The sequence below is a fragment of the Phoenix dactylifera genome, chromosome 8 (genome assembly GCF_051530095.1).
Source record: "Phoenix dactylifera cultivar Ajwa chromosome 8, Ajwa_hap1_PhDact_Kaust_v1.1, whole genome shotgun sequence".
In the NCBI taxonomy this organism is placed as follows: Eukaryota; Viridiplantae; Streptophyta; class Magnoliopsida; order Arecales; family Arecaceae; genus Phoenix; species Phoenix dactylifera.
The window spans coordinates 19865087-19874928 of record NC_143197.1 but is presented as its reverse complement, the minus strand read 5'-3'; the positions used below and the strand labels follow the sequence as shown (position 1 = coordinate 19874928).

The 9842-nt window shown below is 39.6% G+C and overlaps 1 long non-coding RNA gene across 1 annotated transcript; it reads right to left on the bottom strand.

Annotated features, from left to right (window-relative positions):
• Positions 1-1876: 1876 nt before the first annotated feature.
• On the bottom strand, positions 1877-6030 carry LOC148702725 (uncharacterized). The gene is made up of 6 exons (XR_016396198.1): positions 4467-6030; positions 3365-3429; positions 2935-3038; positions 2778-2853; positions 2340-2626; positions 1877-2195 (listed from the first exon to the last, which is right to left on the bottom strand). It is a non-coding gene; the product is annotated as an uncharacterized LOC148702725 (long non-coding RNA).
• Positions 6031-9842: the final 3812 nt, after the last annotated feature.

Genomic DNA, 9842 nt, shown 5'->3' with positions numbered 1-9842 from the left:
ATAACAGTCTTAGGTGAAATATAGAAATGGGTGAAAATCTGTACGATTATGAGTCAATCTTGAAGTATCACAAGTCAACTCCTGCAAAACAAGGATCAACCATAGCACATATTGAGTCGACCTCAAAACAGTCACAGACAGAAAATAGTGCGCAGCAAAAATAAGCACTTTCTTCAGTCGACTTCTAAAAAAGAAGAGTCGACCCCTAAAGATCATGAGTCGACCCCTAAAGAAGTTGAGTGGACCTGACTACGCCTGACAATAGTAACAGCTAGCTTTTCTGCAAAAGCAGAATAACTGTTTTCACTTCCAACAGCTATTTCACCCTCTCTAATGGATAAAAACTATCTTCCAACTATTTTTCAGGATATAAATGCATGAAAACACTCAAAGAAGAGAACAACTAGTAAAAACAAGAAGTGAAATTAAAAAAAAAGAGAGTTTTAAGTGTGAACCTTCAAGGTCATATATTCGACATATCTAAAGCATTAAGTGCAAAGCTTTCAAGGCCAACCACTGCTTTCATAAGAGCTCCATCATGCCTTAATCTACTCATTAAGGAGCTTTAGTTGTTTCTTTATTGAAAGATCTTATTCTCTATTGCAACAAGTTTCAAGGTTTGAAATTTGGAAAAAGGTCCATCTAAACTTTAAATTAGATTGTATTTTCTATCATGTCTAGGCAAGGCTTGGATAGGGGGTGATTTTAGTTGAGTACTTGAGAAAATCAATTGGGTTTATTTTGAGCCCATGTAAAATAATGTTGCTATAATCTTAGAAAGATTATAGTGAAATTTCCAAGAAGAGTATTCTGGAGAGTGGCGTAGGTGTTGAGTTTGGAATTGAACCACTATAAAATTATATATTTGCTTGTTGTGAGTGTCTTCTCATTTTTCTCATATCTGTATTCTCATTTTGACACTCACTTCACTTTAAAAATCAGTTTTTAATTGCACAAACTTGTTAATTTTTTTTTAAACCCAATTCACCCCACCCCCTCTTGGGTTGTGTATCTGGGCAACAAGTATTGAACTTTAATAATAGCCCCGCATCATTTATATTTGTTTTATATTAATCAATAAAGTTTAATGATAGTTGTACATATTAACCTCAACGTTATTAATACCGGTGTCCACTTGGTCAATTGAGAGCTCAACATAAGTTGGGCCTCCACTTGAAATTGAACATTGAATTTGAGCTAGTTGCAATTATCATATATTCAAAAATTTTGGTTATAGGTAACAAAACTTGCCTTAGCATTCAGAAATTCCAAAATTATTAGACAACCATGGCCAATGTCACTAAACAAGCTTGCAATGTGTCGCATGAAAAAATTATACCCAATAATGGATGCCCATTACGACTACAAGAAAATACATTTTCAGCGACTAAGATTCTAGTCGCCGAATAACCATATTTGGTCACCGAAACCTTTTCGCGACTAGCATACCCTTCGTCGCCGAACCCTAGTCACTGAAAGGTTTTGGCGACCAATATTGTGTGGTCACCTAAGGTACACCAACAACAACCAACGTTTGGTTGCCGAAGAAAATTTTCAGCGACCGAATATGTTGTCGCTAATTTCAACGCGGACCAAATAGTTGATCGTGGAATGTTTGTCTTTCGCTACCAAAAAAATGGTCACTGAATGTCTATCTTCCCCCACTAATAGTTTGGTCGCAGAATGTATTGAAATGCATTAGCAACAAACATTTTTTGGTGGCAGAAAGTATTAATCTGTATTTAATTAACAATTCAAATTATAAGCTTAATATTTATTTTTGGGCTCGTTCCAAATCCTATACAACCAACACAGCCTATCCAATATCCATATTGCACAATACATTTGCTCATCCAAATAGAAGTATACACAATGCTGGAGAATCCATAATCATTCATTATAAATATCATTATCTATAAGTCTAAAGTCAAGCATACCTATTAATACTATACATCACAATGTTTCATCCATACCATATGTTAAGGTGATAATCATTACCAAATACATCAAAATGTAAATTAAAAATTCCAAAATATCTGATCTTGCTATTCATCCAAACAACCATCATGTAGACAAAAATATTCTTATACCAAAAACTGGATTCTGCTTATAGACAACTCCACCATGATCATCTGAACAAAAGCTATCCATGTACCAAAAACTAGATTTCACATGCTCATAACTCCACCATGTATCTGAGAAAGCAAAAAAGAATACACAATCAATAACCACATGTGAAAAATAATAAACTAAAATTCAAGTATAAGTTCACAATGACATTTCGCTTAATTTGGTCAAAATCTCTAAATAACCTACGTAATATAAATGAGAATACATACCAACGAGTATTTGTACCACCAGTTGAATACATGTCCCCATTATGATGGATAGATGATTTGTGCGTTTGAGTCTTTTCCTTTTAGAACTCTGTCACCAAACTTGTAAAATGTGCAATTTGCTTCTGTTCTTCCTCTCGCTCTTTCCTTTCCTCCTCACGCTCTCTCCTCGCCTGCTCCAATTGCCTCCGCAGCTCCTCACGCTCCATCTCACGCTGGTAAGTTTCAGGAGGAAGTTGGTAATCCTCAACTGGTGTAATGCTGACACAAAGATCAGCTATAGTTGCTCCCTGCATCCATAAAGAACTGAAATGGTGCGCCCAAAATCTTCCAGATTGTATATTAGAAAAACATGAAGGACATGAAGGTTATTTGTAAAATTTCTTTTCCTAAGATTGGAACATGTTAGCGAGTAATTTGCATTATTAAAATTTAACTCACTGAGAGAAGCATTGCTATGTCTGCTCCCTGTGACTCCTTGAAAGTGACATAGGTAATCTGAGACCTTTCAGATTCGCTGCCGAAGTGAAAACAACATGATTTTGATAATGATTTCCCACAAGAGAAATGCATAAGACATAATTAGAAGGACAATGACCTCCGCAATTCAATATATTGAATGTTCCCTGAGAAGGAAAAGAATTCCTTGATGTCCCTTTCTGATGCAGCCAGGGAAATGTTGCTGACTTTCACTGTTCTTACCTGCAACAGGAGACAAGGACAATATTTCATGAACACTGTAGTATCCACCACGCAATTGATTTATCTCACAACCAATTTGATTTATCTTACAACCAATTAACTTAGCACACATTGAAGTGCACATGCCATGAATGGTTGTGCCATAGGAATCCTATCAAGGCTCATTATATGTGTCAGTGACAAAAAAAAGTAAATTTAAAACTATTGAAAATGAGCTTTCTTGGGGAAAATTATTAAAACGGTGATGGGAAGTCATAGGGAACTGATAGATATAATGTTAGATCAAATACAAATTTCAGTAAAAAAGGGCACAATATCCTTCTTACTAAGAGATCCTACTCGTTGGCGCCAATTTGAATAACCATGCTTTGTTGAGGAACAAGAGATGGATCTACATGGACTATCTAGCAGCAGTTAGCTGAGACATTATGCACTATTTTCACTAACATCAGTAAATTAGATTGTTAAAAAAAAAATCTCTCACATCTGAAACATCGATAGTCCAATTTGATATAACCGTCAACTGAGGATCCACTCTCATCCTCAAATAGCCCTGGTCCAAAGGGACATGCAATAACATGCTCCATTAGGTGCTTCTCATGGAAAGAAGGGGGGAAAATAGGGCAAAGAAACATCTAAAGCAAGAAGCATTAGAATTGATGGAATAGTGATACATTGAACTAACTCAAAGTTTCATAAGGAGATGGTTACACATATGGTTTCATGTGGCATGCTTAGATGAATGTCAGAACAGAAAATAAAAGGGCAAAGAAATGGAAGAAGCCAGTGTAAGTCAGTGTAGGCTTGGCTTTGATGATATACGATCATGTGCAAATTAACCAAAAAGATAACAAGCTTACTTGCATCATTGACCGAGGATTTGCAGTGTAAGTCGTCTCAATGATTTTCTCCATCTGTGGTTCATGGAACAAATACGTGGAAACATGAATCACTGAACTTCTCTAAAATCTATGAGGTTAAAAATTAATTGTAGATACCTCCAATTCAAATCCATAGTGGAAAGCAACTTTCTTCACATCTTCCAAACTGAGTTCAATGGATATCTACTGGATGTCAGAGGAGAACAAGTTACAGCTAGCTCATTAAGTAAAAAAAAATCAACCCATTATATATCTTATCTGCGCTTGAAATTATATATACATACATCATCAGGTGAGTATGAGTCTGCAAAGTGATAAAGTAGAGGACCCAAATTTATCCAGAGCTGTTCATATAACAAGTATGAATCGTTCATACCATTAGAAGATAATACTTATCACTTACCAAGAAATAAGACACAAAAACCATTGATTAAAAAATTGGATCTGCTTACAAATCAAATTTTGAGAAAAAGTTGGTAAGGTTCAGGAATCTCTGAAAAGTTACTAAATGCAGAAGTTTATTCTAAACAGTTTCAAAAAAACTTACTCCTCCACTTTTGAGAATTTTTGATATTATTTCAATGTATTCAACAATGTTATGTGCCGTATCCAGGAAGAAATATGTTACAACAGCATCCCAAAATGCTGCAAGAACAAAGGAGTGCAGTAAGCATATGAAAGAATTTCAGCACAATTATAGTGTTAAAGTATGTGACCTGAAATAAATCCAGAGAAACCCCTGTTGGATTAAAGTTAAACGACACCTAGTTATCAAACTCTTACAGTGGAGGAAACAGACTGCAGCAAGCTTTCAAATGTTTAACATACAGCATAAGATTTAACTTTTTTTTTTTTTGGGCGCAAAGAGCATGCCTCGGTTGACCCATGCATATGCAGTCAGCTTTGTGAATCCTCCGCAGATTAATAAGATGACTTCTTTGTGTCCTTAGTTTCAAGTCATGGGGAAATTACAAGGAGTGAAAATTGAGTTCCTAGCAAGAGTTGCAACCAGGGGCGGCCCAATACATTTGGCGGCCTAAGGCGAATCCAATGAATGAGGCCTCTTTTTTTTAATAATAATTTTTTTAATAAATATAAAATACTTAAAAAAAAAAGATATAGGAATAGATAGCTATTAAGTATACTATTTCAACAAAGAGACATGGATCTAACAAAGATAGGCAAAAAGCTTTTTCAATTTAATATAATTTTTAAATGAAAGCACATAAAAGTAATTAGTCTAAAAGAAGGGCCATGAAACTGATTAAATAACTGGGATAATGCTTGACAATAGTGTTTACCATGTCAAGCAAGAGCCGGATAGGAAAGGGTCATCCCATGGCCCTTCATGGTCAAGGTAAAGAAAAGAATTGAGCCTCTCTATTAGAGAAAGTAGGGGCCTTATGGAAAATTCACTCCATCTAATAAATAAAAGTCCCATCCCACCATCTCCCCTTCAAGTGAGTACCCAAGCAGCAACTGCAACATCGCAGCACTGCTGCCTTCAACCCCCTCTCGCTCCTTTTCTCTCTCTACCACCCAAGAGGGGAGAAGAAACCGAGAGGAGAAAATTAAAAGAATCTCCACCCTCCAAGAAGTCCATCTCCAATCCCCCTATCTTTCTTCCGGATGGCCCAGCTGGATCAGGAGTAATGTGAGGGAAGGAAAACCAAGACCAAAACCAAAAAAGAGAAGGGATGAAAGATAAGAGTGGCTTCAGGCGTGCATCAACTGTCGCAAGGATCTTTGAGGATGGTGGAAGGAAGACGAGGGGGGGAACGAGTGTTTGTATAGCAGCAGCACCTCCCGGTTCCAAGAGGACTTGATCGTCCCAAGGATCTTTGAGGATGGTGGAAGGGAGACCGATGTACTTTACTTCTAAAACTTTTACTTATAGCCGGAGGATGGGCAGCGGGGGGCGCAGGACGGCGAGCTTGATGTCGCAGCTCCGGAACCCGGCCTCGCCGAAGATCCGGCTGATGATCGGGTCGTCGAGGATGGCGAGCACCAGCTGCTGCAGCTCCACCTTCATGCCGGAAAACGACGACCCGAGGGAAGGCCGTGGGTGGGGGCCTTCCCTGGGCCGGGGGCCTTAGGCGACCGCCTCGGTCGCCTAAGGCTCGAGCCGGCACTGGTGATAGTCAACTTTAAAGATCACGCAATAGCACGTATCTGGTAGAATAGTGATTACGGGTATCGATCCACAGGAATTGGGGTATAGTTATTTTTCTTTAAAAAAAAATATTTAAAAGGAAGAGTTTGTGAAGAAAATTAAACTAAATAATTTAATAAGAAATGCAATTAAAATGATATCAGTTTGGGAGAACCTAGGGCAAGGAATTCACCACTAACATCGGAACAAGGATTAATTATATTTTTAATTTATTCTTGGATAAACATGTAAATTGGCTACAAGCCTAATAAGCATTCGAATAAAATTTCACAAAAGTAATTTGGGCATAATCCATCTTCAGTTGGCATGAAATGTCTACCCTAATCTAAGGTGGCAGCACATCGCATCTTTCCTAAGCATGGACTATCTTATATTTACCTAGTGATCATGAAGAACAATTGTATAAACGTCATATTTAAAATCACAGAAATTAAATATGAGATGAAATAAAATATTCATTAGAAGCAAAATAAGGTTTATACAACTCCAAGAATAGAAATCAAAATATAAAATTCTTGGCCCTTTATTAGGGCTGCATCCGGCCCTAGTGAGAAGATTAGCCCTGCATGGAGTTGGAGACGGCAGCAGCACAGCAGCGGGCTCCCATCTTCATATAAAAATCTTTTCCTTCCATCCCACTCTCTCTATTCCCAAAATATCACAAAGTATTCTCTCCCTCTCTTTTCTCTCTTTTTTATTTTTTTCGTGGGAACTTGGCTTCTCCCCTGTTCTCCGAAGAGATCCTGGAACCGGACCCCCCAAGCTTGCCTTCATCTTCACGCATTGATTCCCTTTTGCCTTCACCTGGATGGGAGGATAAGGTTGATTGAGCTGATCTGCCGTTGGGAAGATGAGGATGAATCGCGAGCTGGGATAATGTTCTCGGCTGAGAGGAGATGCCGGATTTGGAACTATTAACGGTGGGGTCAATCCAGGAGGCTTGGGAAGATGATGCGGAAGAAGGGGAACTCATCCTCCGATCCATGAAGCTCGGGATAAGGATGGAGGCTGAGAAGATCTCGGACGCTGGGATTTGAGGTTGGGAACAGATGGATTGGTTTTGTTCGTGGGATGCTAAACGGTAATGAAGGCTGATCTTGAATGACCGAAGCATAGAATGAGCTGGGAGCTGGAAGGAAGGCTTTGTTTGGATTCGGAAGAAGACATCCGGATGTGGGAGACTGGTGAACTGGGGGCTGTGAACGGTGGATACGGGATAAAGGCTATGGAAGTTTGAATCATGGAATCAGTCCGGAAGATGGCTGGGACGTGGGAAATCCTGATGGATGTGATTCGAAACAGGGGATTCCGTTTGTGGATGAGATAAGGATGCTGGGAGATGTGATCCGGAGGGATGGAATGGATCTTGGCTTTGGGATAAGGATGAAGTCGGATCACAGAGGCAGAGGACGTTGTTGAGAGCTTATCTGTGGAGGAGATCTAGCGGGAGAAACTAGGATGGACTCGGTTCTGGTTGAATATCGTGGAACAGGGGAGTTGGGAAGGACGTGGAGGTTTGGATTCGGCTGATGGTTTGGTTTGGTTATGGAACACGGGATGAGGATGCGGACGAGGATCTTGGACAGGGGAAATGATAATCTGGTGACGTTATTGAGAATTTGGAAAGATGTAGATGAAGTTGGGATGAAGTTTGGTAACGATAGTTGGGAGGAAGGGATCAAGCTGGATCTTTTCCATGGATGAAGGAGTCGGGAGTCACGGGAGGATGAGGATGAATACGGTTGCTGGGTTCATGCGGACGGAAGGGAAGATGTTGATCCATGGGAGATTGGCTCTCTTTTGAATCTAAAACAGGGGAGGAAAGGATGACGTGGAAGCTTGGGATCAGTGGATACGGCTGATGCGAATGGATGTAGCTGGGATCAAACGTGAGCTTCGTCCGTGGAGCGGGATGGCCGAGAGTTGATCCGGAAATGTGGGATGAGCTGGCTCCAGGCTGAGGAGAGATGGATGGATGACGTGGGAAGAAGCTTTGGGAGCCGTGCAACTAAGATGATATATTTTGAAATCTGAGAAACAAATAATTGAAGGGATTTTATTAAAATAGAAGAATTGGATCACATAGAAAAAGAGTTAAGTGACTGAATCAGAGAGTCTTGATTTGCGGGGTGCATGTGGTTTAGGTCTAGGAATAATCCCTAATGAACTTGACTCAACCTGCATACATTAGACTCAATCAGTAAATAAGTAAAACTTGAATTACCTTTAATAATTTATTAAAATGCAATGATGAAGGTAACACATTTTTTAGTTGAATTTATAAAATATATGAATTAAAATAATGATAAGTGCTATGAATAAGATATTAATTTATGCATTATTTAGCACTTATCAACTGGTTGCAACATCGGTCGCCTAAGGCTCGAGCCGGCACTGGTTGCAACAAAAGAAAAGTAACTCTTCAACCCTTCTTTTTTTTTTCCATCTCTTTTCTAACAACTTGTAGAAGAAAATGGAAGAAGTCAGGTACTTCAATTACGTCAGTCACTTTTGATTTACATAGTGGAGAAGAAAATCAATCCAAGAATCTCAGCCTTCTTACCGAATGGAACTATTCAAAAGGTGATTTTCACAGAACATATGATACGATTATAAAAATATAATCCCATTTCCTCCTGTGAGGAAACAAATAGCATTAATTATCCAACATATGAGAAATTTTTTCTTTATTTCAATATTGCACTACCTACTTGAAGAAAGCATCTCTTTGTCACTCATGAATCTTTACAATGAGGAAATTATGATGTAACAGAAATTAAGAGAGAGAGAGAGAGAGAGAGATGAGAAATTTGCCTACCTTGGAAGAGAACTGGACCAACCGGTACCTCTCCCCATCCGGAATCGAGTTTGCGAAACCTCGATGAAGAAGAAGAGCAGCAGAACCCTTGGCGGCGGAACCAGAGGGGTCTCCGGTGGCCATCGAAGCAGCTCTGCCTGGCCGAGATGGAGGATCTCGGGGCGGCAGCGGAGAAGCGGCACTGGGACTGGGAGGATAGGAGGGCCGCCATGGGAGCTAGGGTTTCGAGAGGAGAGGGATTGGGGAAGCTAGGGTTTTGGAGTTAACGCAAAGGATAAAGGAGGGGTTAGGAAGGAGGAGGAGGAGGGGGAGGGGTTATCCCTGCCGTGGACGACCTTCCGGTTAGGGATTTGTTGGATTTGGGTTAAGAAGGAGGAGGAGGAGGAGGAGGGGTTAGGGATCGGGGGGGGGGGGGGGTGGGGAGGAGGGGGGTGGGGGGTGTGCGCAGGTTGAGAGGCGGCTGCAGGGCTAGAGGATTAGAATTTACCTTTCCTTGCTTTCATGTTGGCGCCGGACTGGGGGGATCTGGGCGGGGCGCACTTAGTTTCATTTTAAATTTTTCTCTTTTTATTTTTTTAATTTATAATTTTTTAAAAATAATATTTTTAATATTTTTGGAATTAGAAATTAAATTTAGTGACTTGAATTTCTGTCAATAATTCGTCACTGCCAAAAATAATCTTTTAAAAATTTATAAATACTTGAGTTACGATTTTTGTGATGGCTGAATTTGTCACTATCTAGTTACAATTTTGGTTACCAATTTTACGACAGATATTCCGTCACTATGGTAGTCACTAAGTTTTGGCGCCCATCTTATCCGTGTATTCTGTGACCAGTCTGTCACTAATCTGTCACTAAGTTCACACCACGGTGACCAAATTTTTGTCTGTCACTACTCCGTCACAAATAGTAACTGATAACGGGCCGTC